A 15861-nucleotide genomic window follows, 5' to 3' on the forward strand; every position below is an offset into this window, starting at 1 on the left:
AAAGTAATAAAGTGTTTATATACGATTCTGAATTATAACGAGTTGAAGAATATTTAATATATATATATCTCCTATCGACATCCGAAATCCGCTAACACGTTACAATAATTAATTGTGCACGGGGCACGAAAATTTACTTGGTATACTGCCAAGGCTTATGAGGAATTTTACTTAATTCCTGTGTTCCCCTCTAACCCCCCTAAAGAAATTATTATTATTATTATTATATTATTATTATTATTATTATATTATTAATAATTTGCAATAATTTAAATATATTTCTATTGCAGACACAAAATAAAAGGAACACACAATTTAAAACTTAAAGAATGTTTCAAGAATTAAATTATTAAAATTATTTAAAATTATTTAAAATTTAAATCGGTAATAGATAGGCTATTCGAGCCGTACGCGGATGTCGGTGCGTCGATTCCAACGAAAATTAATTTTTCGTTGGAATTAACTAATTGTGCACGGGGCACACATTTTGCTTGGTACACCGCCAAGACTTTATTACGGAACAATCTCAATTCGAGATTTTTAATTCCAAAGATCCCCTCTAACCCCCCTACAGAATTATAGGCGAGAAAAATATAGATCCGAAAGTCGCTGTTTCCGAAAGTTATTTACAAATAGTTATTTATCAAGGCAGAGAAAAATATAGAATCGAAGAGTCTGAATAGCTCAGATGGTGAGAGCAGTCGCCCGGCAAGCGAAAGGTCTCGGGTTCGATTCCCGATTCAGCGATTTTCGGATCTATATTTTTCTCGCCTATAATTCTGTAGGGGGGTTAGAGGGGATCTTTGGAATTAAAAATCTCGAATTGAGATTGTTCCGTAATAAAGTCTTGGCGGTGTACCAAGCAAAATGTGTGCCCCGTGCACAATTAGTTAATTCTAACGAAAAATTAATTTTCGTTGGAATCGACGCACCGACATCCGCGTACGGCTCGAATAGCCTATCTATTACCGATTTATATTTGATATATATCGAGCCTTTATATTCTTAGTTATTTAAAATTATTATTTAATTATTTAAATTATTCAATTAATTCTTTTTAATTATATGGTAAATGTAATTATTATTAATTAATATTATTATGTAAATATTATTATGTGATTAAATTATTGAAAATAAATGTTATTTTTTGCAACAAAAAACAATTTTAAAAAATATATTTGTATTATTCCTTCTTCTACTTTATTATCCACTTATTAATTAATTTTTAATTTATTTCTATATTTTAAATTTAAATTTGTAAATTGTTATAAAAACTTTATTAAATATTTTACTCATAAATATTACATAATTGTTTTCTTAAAATTTAAAATAATTAAATGATAAATTATAATTAATAAATTTTTTTATTTATTTATTTAATAATTTATTTCTAATAATGTAAACAATTAAAGAGCGCGCGCGATGCGCGCGCCTGTGTTGTTCTAGTATGATAATATATGAAGTAATGTCATGTAAATAGCTACTCAAGGATATATGTAACAAGAATGTTATTCGATTATTACTATGTTGATAGAAATCAATAACATACAGTTAATCTGTTCTCCAGATATACTTTAGCTTTTACATTTAATAAAATAATTTTTCGTGAAAAGAAAATTTATATCTTTTATTGTCTGATATAAATTTTCTTTTTATGAATTAAAAAGTTAAAGTTCAAATAAGATTTAAAAAAAAATATTTTTTAGGGGAATTATGGAAAAATATAATAAAAAACGCAAACGGCTACGTGAAATGTCAGAGACATTTGAGAAGACTTGTGCAAAATGAAACAAATTTGTTAGACTATAATGATCAGGAAAAGATCAGAAAAGATCAGGAAAAATTATCCGAAAATCATACATTGCCAAGTACAAGTGCCAAATTTTATGAAAATGATCATGTAAATGAATATGTAAATAAATCTGATAATCATATAGAATTTATATGCAGTGAAACCGAAAATGACAATATGAATATAATATGAATTACATGAAATAACAAATAATACAGAAAATAATACAGTTTATTTAGACAATCCAAATACTGAGAATGTTAAAGAGGAAAGAAACTTTAAATTCTTATTACGTGACTGGGCTGTAACAAATAACGTTAATCACGTTACACTAAGTCAACTTTTGAAAATTCTTCGTATGCATGAATGCTTTTCTGATTTACCAGTAGATCCTAGAACTTTATTGCAAACGCCAAAAAATATTACAATCAAAACTGTTTTACCTGGTTTATATTCTCATTTTGGAGTTCGTGTTGTATTAGAGCAGAAATATTGTAGAAAATATAATCACAGATTTCATAATATACATACAATAAATCTAGGAATCAATATTGACGGTTTACCTATATCAAGATCTTCAACATCATCATTATGGCCAATCTTAGGATGTGTTTTGCCATATAAAGAAATTTTTATAATTGGTGCATATTATGGATCTAAGAAACCAGCAAATTGCAATGAGTATTTACAAGATTTTGTCGAAGAAATGATAGAATTGATAAATAATGGAATTTTTCTGTATGAGAAATTATATAATATCAAAATTAAACAAATTTTATGCGATGCTCCTGCAAAATCTTTTATATTAAATGTAAAAGGTCACAATGGTTACTTCAGTTGCACAAAGGGCATAATTGAAGGTGAATATCGAAATGGACGTATTTGTTTTGCAGATATTTATGCTGCAAAAAGAACAAATAATGATTTTTTAAATGAAACCGATGAAAATTTCCACTTAGACTACACCAATTTAAAACAAATACCGCAGACATTTTATAGAAAATATTCCTCTTGATTATATGCATCTACTTTGTCTCGAAATTATGAGAAAATGTTTGTATATGTGGACAACAGGTGATTTAAAAATTCGTTTGCAACATCGTAAATGTCAAACAATATCAAACAATTTAGAAACTATTAAACAAACCGTACCAGTTGAATTTGGTAGAAAACCGAGATCTTTGGATTATTTAAAACAATGGAAGGCAACTGAATATCGACAAATTTTATTATATACAGGCCCTGTTGTTTTTCAAGGAATACTTCAAAATGATTTATATGATCATTTTCTAACTCTTCACGTAGCTATTAGAATTTTATGCAGCAAAAATTTATGTAAGGATTATTTGAATTATGCTGAAGAATTATTGAATCATTATGTCAAAAGTTTTAAAATTTTGTATGGAGAATACAATGTCTCTCATAATGTTCACGGTCTGATTCATTTATGCGACGATGTTCGAATACATGGCACTTTAGATTTATTTAGTGCTTTTAAATATGAGAACTTTTTACAAGAAGTAAAGAGCGCAATTCGCAAAGCTGATAAACCGTTACAACAATTACATAGAAGATACGTAGAGAAAGATGCTATATGTAACAATGAAGTTTTGACATACAAAGAAAATCCTAAAATACAGTTACTTAAGGAACATTCTAATGGTCCCATTATTCAAAATTGCACAAATCCTCAGTATGAAGTTATTAATATTTCAAATTATGTTATAAAAGTGAATGATAATGCTAATAATTGTTGTCTTATGAAAGATGAAAGTATTATATAAAAGTTGAAAATATTGCATATTGTAACACAAGAAAATGCTTAGTTGTCATCGGTAGAAAATATATGATTAAACAAGATTTATTTCATGTTCCATGTGTGTCATCATTACTTGAAATTTATAAAGTTAGCAATTTGTCTGAATTATGTTCATGGCCCATATCGGATATCAGCAAGAAAATGTTTATTATGCAATACTCAAACAATGATGCATTCGTTGTTTTACCGTTATTGCATATTGAATAATTAATAAAAAATTTAATTTGTAGATATTTAAAATAAAATAAAAATAAACAATATCTCTCTCACACACACACATTATGAGTAAGAAATATTATATTGTCGAATTTGAAGATGGTCTTCAAATTATACCTAACAATTGGTTTACGTGTGAAAAAAAATCTGCAGCATATTGGCCAAATTTGACAAATCAAAAGGAATATGATAAAGCAGTTGAGAAAATGAAAGAATACAATAATATTAATGCAACAATTGTATCCATTAAAAGAATATTTGGAAATACAGGTACAAGTTTAATTTATTTTGTTGCTGAAATTTTTATTTACAGCTTTAAGAAAAAAATATTTTAAAAATATTATTGTTTTCAAATAATTTCCTTAATGCAAAAAATAAGCTAAAATTAGCTGAAAAATTATCAGATTTGAATTCAGATGAAGATAACGCAGAAATTGTAAAAAAAAGGAGAAGACTTTATGCAACAAAAGTACTTTCTTCAAGCAGTGAAGAGGAAATTGATAACCTTGTTACAAATAAAAAAATTGATAATTATCCAAAAGTACCACAAATTTCGAAGGATTCTAATAAATCACGTCGCATGTTGCAAGATAAAGAAAACTGTCCATCAGAACAAAAAAATGAAACGCAACATGCACGATTTGAACAAAATTATAATTTTTCTTCAAATATTCATCAAACAATAAAAGGTAACAATTAGATATTTATATCTGCTGTGTATTATAACGATTTATTGAATGTATGTCCAAGATAATGAAACTTCTTAATTTTATTTTATTACATATATAGATATATTTTTAAAAAAATATATTATAATAAAATATTTTAAAACAGAAGAAATTTTAATTTATAATTATTGTTTTATTAAAAATAAGACAAATTTTTTAAATAATTATTTAATATATTTTTACATAGTTTTTGAAATTTTTTGTTTCTTTAAATAGAATAGATGTTATAGCATTATTTATATAGAGCTCTACAATTACAGATTCGCAAAATGTCCATCGAGTTTCAAATCAAAACGTTTCTTGTGGAAATATTTCTAATGTTCAACATGACACAACAGGTATAGAATTTCTTATGTTTATTTAAATTTTAAAGTAATTACTATTATATTTTTACATAGTTTTTAAAATTTTTTGTTTCTTTACATAAAATAGATGTAATATAGCATTATTTATATAGAGCTCTATACTGCAATTTCAGATTCGCGAAATGTCCAGCGAGTTTCAAATCAAAACGTTTCTTGTGGAAGTATTTCCAATATTCAACATGACACAACAGGTATAGAATTTCTTATGTTTATTTAAAATTAATAACATTATTTATATAAACAATAAATTCTTTAAATATCGCTAGTAAATTAATCAAAGGATCAATATTGAAATAATCGACCAAACTATTATTATATATATTATTTATATAGAGCTCTACAATTTCAGATTCGCAGCGAGTGTCAAATCAAAACGTTTCTTGTACTTGAAGTATTTATAATGTTCAACATGACACAACAGGTATAGAATTTCCTATGTTTATTTAAATTTTAAAGTAATTACTATATTTTAATACACATTTTTGTATATTAAATAGAAAGATTTGTTTTTTAAAACTATATAAATAAAATCATATTCTCTATTAAACTGTATGTATTTTGAATATTTTTCTCTTTTAGGATTTGATGAATTTAAGCATCACGTATATAGAAGCCTTTCTCTGCTTAAGCAGAAATTAGATTTGATTTTACAAAATCAATTAGATTTCCACGAACAATGGCAAAATGACAATACAAGACGCATCCCCAATGAAGATGATGATGTAGATGTTATGTTACAATTTCCAATAGAAACTGATAACAGTTTGAATCAATTAGAATTAGAAGAACCTCTTATTGATAATAATTATCGTACTAAATTGGTAAAATAAAATAATATGTTATATATACCTATATTAATTATATCTTTACAAGATTTATAAATTATAAATAATATACCAATTTATTCGTTGATTTTTCGATGTTTATCTATTATCAAAAAATAAAACATTTTGTTTGCATTTTTATTACAGTTAATAAAATTATAATTAATTTAACATTTTATATTTGTTTATTAAAATATTTTATTTTCTAGGTAAATAAACTTTCAAAAATTGGTGGCAAAAATTTAAGACAACTTGTTTTAAATTTAATGAAAAGAATTTTTGCAGTAACCGTTGCAAAAGAGTATAGTTTTGGTATGGAAAAAAACAAAACAAAACTTTCTCAGATTTAAAACTTTGCTCAGTTATTATCAGTGAGTATATGTATAATATATATTATATATGTATATATTTATATTATTTATTAAAATATATTTATATGTATACACTTAAATTATAACTTATCAAATGTACATATACATTAGATCTAGTTATAAATATAATAATTATATTTATTATATATTATATTTAAATTAGATTCATTAGAGCACTTCTTCACTCGTGCGTCGGACGCGTCCGCGTACGGTCGTGTGAACGTGCGATGGATGAGTGTGAGTAAGAGTGAGCCCCCTTTCGGAAATTCCTCACTATACTCTTCATTAGAGTCCACTTTTGAGTACCTCATGACATATTATTTCACTTTGTCTATTTAATGGGATATCGATAGGGGGGCTCACGGCTTTTGCGCTGCGTGCGGTAGTATGTAGATTCCCCATTATAATTTATTGTATTAAATTTACTGAAGAAGGTCCAAAGAAAGGACCGAAACGTTTAGATTCAATAAATTTGTTATTCCAACAAGTTTGTTTTTAATATTTGCGTACCTACACCCTACGCGTGGCTCCATATAGCCTCCTTTTGAATTTGTAATTTATCAATGCAGGGAGCCTACATTGTTACTTATTAATATATATTATATGTTTATATGTATTCTAGGTGCAGTTCAAGTTAAATATCCACAGGCTACTGAATATGAAATTTCGGAACCAATCAAATCATGGCTTCGTCATGCATCTGAAAAAGCACAAAAAATGAATGCTGCTGGCGTATAATTTAATTAATGATCAATTGTGATGATTTCTATTATATTTTTATTATCTTTTGACCCTCCAATCCAATTCTATGAATACACAGAATTACATATGTATTTTATATTTTTCGAATTTTACATCAATATAGCCGAAAGACAAGGGAAATCTTTAAGACTATTAGATTGATAAGTATTAGATTTTGATAAGATTTAAGATATAGTTTGTTAATTTCAAAATGATTAACTTTTTGCATTGTTTTGTTTTTATTTATCACTTGTTTATTAGACAGTAGTAGATTTTAATAAGGTTTATAAGATATAATTTTTTAATTTAAAAATGATTAACTTTTTGCAAAATATGTTTTGTTTTTATTTATCATTTGTTTATTAGGCAGCATTACAATTTATCCGAAGCAAGATTTGACTATGGATTTTTTATAAATAAATTATTTAAAACAAAAGTGATAAAAGTCGTTCATAGTTTCGAAGATATTAAAATAAATCTATTTTTTTTCATTCGAAAAACGAAATATACACACACGCACAAACTTAAACAAATTTATGCGAATTATTTCGTTTCTCCAAAGTTGCAATAAAATAAAGTTGATATCTCCAAGCGGCGATGTAGCACTTTTTAAACTTTTGTTCTAAGTGGTCCAGTTATAAAGAATCCATTAGACAAATTTGGGCGCCGCGAATAAAGTATCCTCGTTTATTAAAATAATATAAGATTATATAAGATAATTATATAATTATATGATAATCGTTTATTATTTTTCGGAGTCACTATTAGAATGCCTCTTTTTTATATATTGCCGATTGCTATGTTTTCCTTTTACATCACACGTCCTGGCGTTTTGTTTGTAACGCGTTAATATTGCCACGACAGGCGCACTCTCTCGATTAAATGTTGAAAAAATATATATATATAATACATATAATATGTACAAAAAAATATATATATATATGTACATTTTTTAAAATAAAGTTTAATTATTTTAACGAGACTTTTATTATCATTTTAGTTATAACTTTTTCTATTTATAATATAAAGATGAGAATGCATTCTTATAAGAATTTTATACGTAAATAATATTATATAAGCTTTTAAGAAAGTTGTAAATATAATTTTACATCTATCTTAAGAAATTGATATTTGAACATTTATCGATAGTTAAGAAAAACTAACACGTTACATATTTATATTATATACATATTTATATTATATACATATATTAAATATATTTCTTAAAATATAAGGTAAACATGTTACTTCAACGACTTTTATTTTTAGAGAAGCTTCATTAGCTGATCATTTTTCTTTTATATCTGGTGACTCATTTTAAATGCCTATTCACTTAAAATGAAACAACATTTGTCAGAAATATTTGTCGAATAATGTATCCAAGATATTTTAGGTAACCATTTAAAATCCTTAACAGCACACATATCCGAAAGACGTTTAGAGGACATCCATAAAACATCCAAATACCCTCTGGATGTCCTCTGACCGTCTTTAGGATATGTAACGCTGTTAGGATGGATTACCCTATATATTCAATTACTGCATATCGATCAACCTAGGATAGCAAAAAGGCATTTATAGAAACATCCAGTGGACATTGTTGGGATCGAATTTTGTTATATAATTATATCCTAAGGATATCCATTTTTGGATCTCTCACAGATATCTTATGAGCGAACATTTAAACATCCTCAGTATATCCTAAATACATCCTCATAGTTTAACCGAAGATTAAAGTTAACCGACGTTGGTGAAATTGGCCCTTAATGTGTTATTAAGGAGATATTAATTATATTATTTTTTGTATAAGTATATTATTTAAATATATATTGCAATATATTACAAATATATATTGCACGAAATAATGTACTAGCATTTTTTAGACTCAAATTATAGATATTAACTCGATTTAAAATACAAATTAAAATATGAATATTATAATTTCTCTAACAATATCAGTTAATATGTGTCAATCTTACCTTTTTATTTTGTTTCTTTATTAACTATATCTACATCATTTTTTAAAATTTATATCATTTAAAAAATTGAGATTTAAAAAAAATATATTTTAAAATATTGTAATTTAAGAAAACTTGAAGCTTTTGGCATAAATATAAATTTTATCACGTAAGTAGATAAGTTAAATTTTAAATATATAATAAATGGATTAGAAAATAATCTGATAATTACCATTTTTGTTTGTTAATGTAATACTTATGCATTATAATGAACTTTACATGATCGCATAAACTATTAAGAGCTGTGCGCAGCCCCTATATTTGTATATTTAAATATATAACACAAAAATAATAAAACAATTTTTATCATGTTCATGAATATGTAAATGTACCATGTACATATAAAAAAAATAAGAATTTTTAATACTTTTATTTGCTTGGCATATATTTTTTAGTTTTTTAAAGAAAATTATGTAAGTTATTGTTTTAATGAAAAAGTTAACATACAATTTCTTAAATTTTTTTATATGAAATTAACATAATTTCTTAACTTTTTTTTCTGAAATTGCGCTCTAGTTAATTTTTGATGATTAATATACATATACAGACAATGTTATATATGTATATGTATACATGCAATACACTCACCGATACAATGTGCAACAGCAGAGCTCTATAGTACAAAGCGTTGATCTATAATCTATAACATAAAAAATACAAATTATATGTATACAATATAGTTTTTAAAATAATTAATATTTGAAAAAGTCAATAATGCGCAATTAAATTTTTATTTGTACCGTAAGATATATAGGTGATCAAAACAAATCATACGAAATGTGTTTTTAATTTTTAATTTATATTATAAAAATGATCAAATGGTGATGCTACAATTCACGCCTATTAACTGTAAAATATGCAGAGAATAATAATTGAATTAAAAAGGAACATGTAAATGTTTTCTTCAAGAGACTAAATAAAATATATTTTAAATAATTAAAATTCTATAATTTTCTTTCACATATTTATATATCCCATACAGCACAGAACATTGCAGTTACATTGCGGCAATGTTACAATCTTGCAAGTTGCAATGTAACGTTGTAGAGACATTACAGAAACATACAATTGTAATATTTCATGAGAATGTTACAGCAACATTCCAGAACATTACAAAAGCAATATATATATATATATATAGATAGCGGCACGGGTGACCTCACCGATACGGTAATCTCTCTCCTTGGGCACCTCTGCGTCTCCGGTGATTCGGGATATCGTTGCCTCGATATCAACTGAATGGAGCGAACACGCGACGCGCAGGACAGGTAGCACAAGAGTGTCGGATCTACTGCCCCGAATCGATATCGGGAATCGGGACTCAATCCTGCGCGAAAGGGGTTGCGCGGATGCCCACCCAATTATCGCTTCGCACGACTGATCGCCGCCGCGCGGTTTACGCACGGCCGTACTTAGGGCAACAGCGCCCTTATCGAGAATTCGCGATAATTGTTTTCGCGTTAATTACGCCGTGTTCTTGGCGGCTTCGCCGGTCCTCGGGCCTTGTAATATCCGGAGGGGTGTCCCAGATTACTTTTCGGTCCCTCCGAACGGTAGCTCGATAAGATCCGCCCTCGTGGATCTGGGGTGACTTTCTCGCCCTTGCGATGTGCGTCCTTGCCCTGTTTTGAGGATTGACGTGATCCGCGCTGTAACGGCCGTGCCCTTGAGTCAGCTAAATGCCAATTTTTGTAAATAAGGTTGTTTCGGATGGTTTTTATGTCCTTTCCAAGTTGTCGGTATTATTTCGCTCTTTCCTCTCAACAACGCTCCGTGTACGACAAAAAAAATAAAAATAAACGCGAATTAATAAATGTGATCTCGATATCGCAAGCCGTTTCTCCGGGGAAAATCGGTGGCTCTCGTGCTCTCTCTCTCTCGCGTGGCGCGGCCGCTCGGCCCTTGCCCCGCGATTTCGGCTGGAGGGACGCGCGTCGTGACGGCAACGTCACAATATATTCAATTTTTATTTATAGTCGCTAAATTTGTTTATTTATACCGTTATGACGAATCTTAGATCTGCTAACTATTCATTCTTAATTAATTTTCTGTAATTATAAATAAACTATTAGTCTTAAAACTATGAAAATATATTCCTAAATTTGTCCAAATGATTCTCAAATGATTACAATAAGAAAAAATAAGAAATAATAAAGAAAAATAATAAATATAAAATTTGTCTAATTGATGTCTAATAAATGTACTTTAAACTTGATTTTCAGATAAAATAATTATTTCCCAAAGGCTAAGAACATTACAGACGTGTTTCCCAAATAATTTCACGTCAATTACAATAAAAAAAAATATTTTTTAAATTTATGTCTGCTAACTATACGCTCAATTTATTTTAAATAATTATAAATAAACTACTATTTCCTAAACTATGAGAATCTATTCCTAAATTTGCCCAAATGATTCCCAAGCGATTGGTATAATAGAAAATAAGAAATCTCTAATTCGTCTAACTATATGGAGGTGTGTACGACTCTGGGCTCACGGTACGCCGGTAGCCGGCGCCTGTGGCGCTGCGCGCGTCGCCGATAATCGATCCTTGATCCTTTTTCGACACTAGTCGATCCTTGCGGGCCTCGTTGCCCCGGTAATTTCGAAACCGCTCTCGATACGTTTCGGAATGTTGGTGCGGATTATATGGCTGCTCGCTGTACGTCCCGAATAACTGCTTCTCTCCTTCTCTAATGGTTGTCGACTTGCTGACGGACTCGCCGAGAGGTGATCAGTCTCCGACGGTTCCGATTTCTTCGGGACGATGCCGGCGGCCCCATTGGAGTAGTCATCCCTGTCTTGAGATGTCGGCCCTTTTATGTGCTCCTCCGCTCAGTTCCTTCCGCTATCCGAGGCTGTAAAACGTATTCGGCAGTAACGGGCCCTTGCTTACTATTTCATTTATTTTACGATAAAGATCTTACTTGACTGCGTTATCCGGCGTCCCCGAACGCACCGCTTCCACCCAGGTCGTCCATTCTTGCTGCAAATTTCCGCCATCCCACGATGGCTGCTCCCTTCGATACATTAGGGCCTTCTCCGACCACTCACTTCCACTCGGTAAATCTACGAGACTTAAATAACTAAAGGCGAGTCGACGAAGAAAAGTTCGTCGCTCGCCGACCAAAATTCGCCCTCTCTCTCGACCCTTCCTCGGCCGGGCCGTTCCGGCCCTGTGACGGGCGTAAAAAACGTCACGTCACAATATATATATATATATATATATATATATATATATAATATTATATATAATATTTATTAAGATTATATCTCTTTAATTAATTTATTATATAACTGTTTCTTCTTCTTTAAAAATTCTTTAAGAAAGGAGGCAAAGAATTAAAAGGAAAGGACAGATCAAAGAAAAGTTCAGAGAAAGAAAAAGGGAAAAATTAGAAAATACTAAAGGATCAGAAAATTTTAAAAAGAAATATATTCAGGTATGTAAATAAGAAAGATGTTTAGATATATTTAATACATAAAAAAAATTTTATTTTAATTGTCTTAAAATTAATTGATTTATTAATTTTATAAATATATAATAAATAGATTTTACATATATATATATATATATACACACACACACACAGGATGTCCAATTTTAATCTATCATCCCGCGTAACTTTGCAGGAAGCGATTGTAGAGAAAAACGGTTTGATCTTGGATAGTTATTTGAAGATCCCATGAAGATCACTTTCAATTTCTTAAATAGAACCTACTATTTTTCATTGCATTTTCTTATAACTTATCTCGAGAGCTTTCCAAAATATTATAATAAAATGTTTTTCTGTTAAGTATTTTTCGAGTTATGAGGCTTGAAGTTAACAATTTTTTGTTATAAAATGTAAAATATCTTGCAAAATATTTAGTTTTCAGTAATCTTACCTTTAATAGTTTTATGCGCGGAATAATGAGACCAATCAATTTGTGTAAAAAAAACACATAATTGTTTTTAAAAAATTTATGTAATTTGCAACATGCAGCTGCGTTCTTTTTCTTAAAAGCAACTGTGTTTTCTTTATACCAATTGATTGGTCTCATTATTCTGTGCATAGAAGTATTAAGATAAGATTACCGAAAACTGAATGTTACACAAGATATTTTGCATTCTACGTCAAAATACTGTAAATTTCAAGTCTCGTAATTCAAAAACTTAATGAAAAAATATTTATTATAATGTTTTGGAAAGCTCTCGAGGTAAGCTACACGAATTTGCAATAAAGAATGAAGGTTTACATTTAAAAATTTCAAGGTGATCTTCATGTAATCTTGACAATGCTATTCACAAGGGGTCATAATAATACTACTATATAATGCGTCACTTAGGCCCTGCGCACAATATTATAATAAAATGTTTTTCTGTTAAGTATTTTTCGAGTTATGAGGCTTGAAGTTAACAATTTTTTGTTATAAAATGTAAAATATCTTGCAAAATATTTAGTTTTCGGTAATCTTACCTTTAATAGTTTTATGCGCGGAAAAAATTTTTGTAATTTGCAACATGCAGCTGCGTTCTTTTTTAAAAGCAACTGTTTTCTTTATATCAATTGATTGGTCTCATTATTCTGTGCATAGAAGTATTAAGATAAGATTACCGAAAACTGAATGTTATACAAGATATTTTGCATTCTACGTCAAAATACTGATGAAGGTTTATTTAAAAATTTCAAGGTGATCTTCATGTAATCTTGACAATGCTATTCACAAGGTCACAATAATATTACTATATAATGCGTCACTTAGGCCCTGCGCACAATAGAGAAAATATTATGAATAAATATTAAATATTAGGAATAATAATTATTTTAAAATAATAAAATAAAAAAAACTCTAATATAAAAATACAAATTCGAGTATAAAGAACTAGTAAGGGCTAATAAACTAGTAAGAATCCTTTATACCCCCTATTATATGGAAAATAACAGTAATTAAAAATATCTGTGAACGATTTCTAGATTTTTTAAATTTTCAGATTTTTTTCATTAATACCTTGTATTTTGAAAGAAAAGCAATTTCGGACTTATATTTATAGGACCTTTTTATAGATCATCTTCAATTTTTAATACTTATTTAGTAAACACTTTACATATTGTAGGTTTGTTTGTTATTTAGTATTAGTCTTTTTTTGACATCATTATTTAAGATCCATATATTTACCTAGCATTGAAAAATCGAGTTCGGCTATAATGCATAATTTAATTATTCATTTTTTTATTAATGTGTAAAAGCAATAAATTTGTTCTTAGAACAATAAATTAACAAAAAATTAGCACTTAATTATGCACTATAGCCAAATCCAATTTTTTATGGTAAAGGTGCCAGGTTAATATAGATGAGTCTCTCGTGTGCGCTGAGCCGTGCGGACGTGTCTCGATGAGCTCCGCATACGTGGAGTGGTATTAACTGAAGTTTTGTGGTTTTGACTGCTTAAATGGTGTTACACGGCTTAATGAAGTGATTATCTGTCGTTAGATATACTTTTTGTGTGGTTTGGTGCGTTAATTATCTTATAATTAACGATTTTGGCAATCTGGTCTTCGGCTATGCTAGTGACTTTCATACGTGGCATACGTTGACGTAGTTGAGTCAATTTATATGTGACATTTTGTGTTCTGAGACTTTCTATAACTTCTTTGCGATTTAAGCTATTATTGGCTATGGTTTTTAGTGCTCGAAGGATTGTTTAAATACTCTATACTTAGTTGTTTGATAGCTTTTAGTATAACTGTCTCTGTCCTTGTCGCACTCATATAGTTTTATTAATCTATGAGAACCATTGTTTTCGGGAGTGATAATCAATGATTTATCATTTTTCCATTAATTATTAAGGTTTGTTAAACATCGTGTCAAAGTGTCAGAGTCGTATGTATGCTAATTAAACTTTAATTAGCATTAACATAAATTCTGTGTGGTGTCTGTTGCGCACTTTTGTGCGCACATGTCGTGACGTTGATTGCGCTCGCGTGTTCAAAAGTGGGTTGGTAATTCCGAAATTACTGTACCACGTGACTAGTGAACGCGTTTCTTTGCTTTGAGTGGGTTTCTGCGCAGATCTTGACTGCTGTCGTCTGCTGAAAGTGTGCTCGCGTGCTCAGCTCTGGGATGGCAACTCTGGGTTGAGCTGGCGGTATTGCTGGAACGCGCTTATTGGACGAAGGATGACGGAGAGGAACTAGACTCTACCCACGTGATCTGATTCTGGAGTGCAGCATCTTGAAATCGGGTGACAGTATAATTCAGTCAATATTACTGTCAGATATACAAGTAGTATTATTATCTGAAGTTTTCATTAACTTCAAAGTTAATGTTATATTATATTTTCTTTTTAGTCTATTGAATTGAATTGACTATCAAAATTACTGAGTGCGGAAACAATTTAGTACATTTACTTGCTCTATCTGTGCACTTAGTGTAGTGGTTACATGTACTTTTATTATCTATACTGATGGTTTATCTGACAATAAGAATTATTGACAGTTTAATATAGCGGGAGTTATTATTATGACATTAAATTAATGTTAAAAGAAATTAAAGTACTTTATGAAGTGTAGCTGAATGATAGATTGCTGAACTTTGGTTCTGAAGTCGTGTAAATACTACAGCGCCACTTGGTTGCAGACTGTTGCATACCGGGGTGTCTGTTGGATTTAATAAGCGTAAAGTAAAGAGGAGGTTACTTAACATCTGTAAGAATATTATGATAAGGGGTCTAGGGAATCATATATGCTACAGCTATTTACGTAGATAACAATAATAGCATAATTATTCGCGACATTATAGAGACGTTAACTTTGCTGTAACTTATCTGTCTTACTTGTGAGACACCTGGTATGTGGTTTCGTGGCTGCTTTTAAAACTGTAGCGCTTACGTCGCTAACTCTACAGCAGCGCCGCGAACGGTTGTGTGGTATCTGTATTCGGGTGTCTCTAATGAATTGAATTTAATTTTATTTTATTGAATTCTTACGGAATTTCTAATATTTT

General features: G+C 29.3%; 2 pseudogenes; both read left to right on the forward strand.

The window, feature by feature from the left end:
• The first annotated feature begins 2835 nt into the window (after nucleotides 1-2835).
• Nucleotides 2836-3818, forward strand: LOC145938544 (uncharacterized; annotated as a pseudogene).
• Nucleotides 3819-3892: 74 nt separating this feature from the next.
• On the forward strand, nucleotides 3893-6853 carry LOC145938714 (uncharacterized; annotated as a pseudogene).
• Nucleotides 6854-15861: the final 9008 nt, after the last annotated feature.

This window comes from Prenolepis imparis, unplaced genomic scaffold, assembly GCF_030444845.1.
Source record: "Prenolepis imparis isolate NDT839.2.m4 unplaced genomic scaffold, iyPreImpa1.0 SCAF_7, whole genome shotgun sequence".
Classification (NCBI taxonomy): domain Eukaryota; kingdom Metazoa; phylum Arthropoda; class Insecta; order Hymenoptera; family Formicidae; genus Prenolepis; species Prenolepis imparis.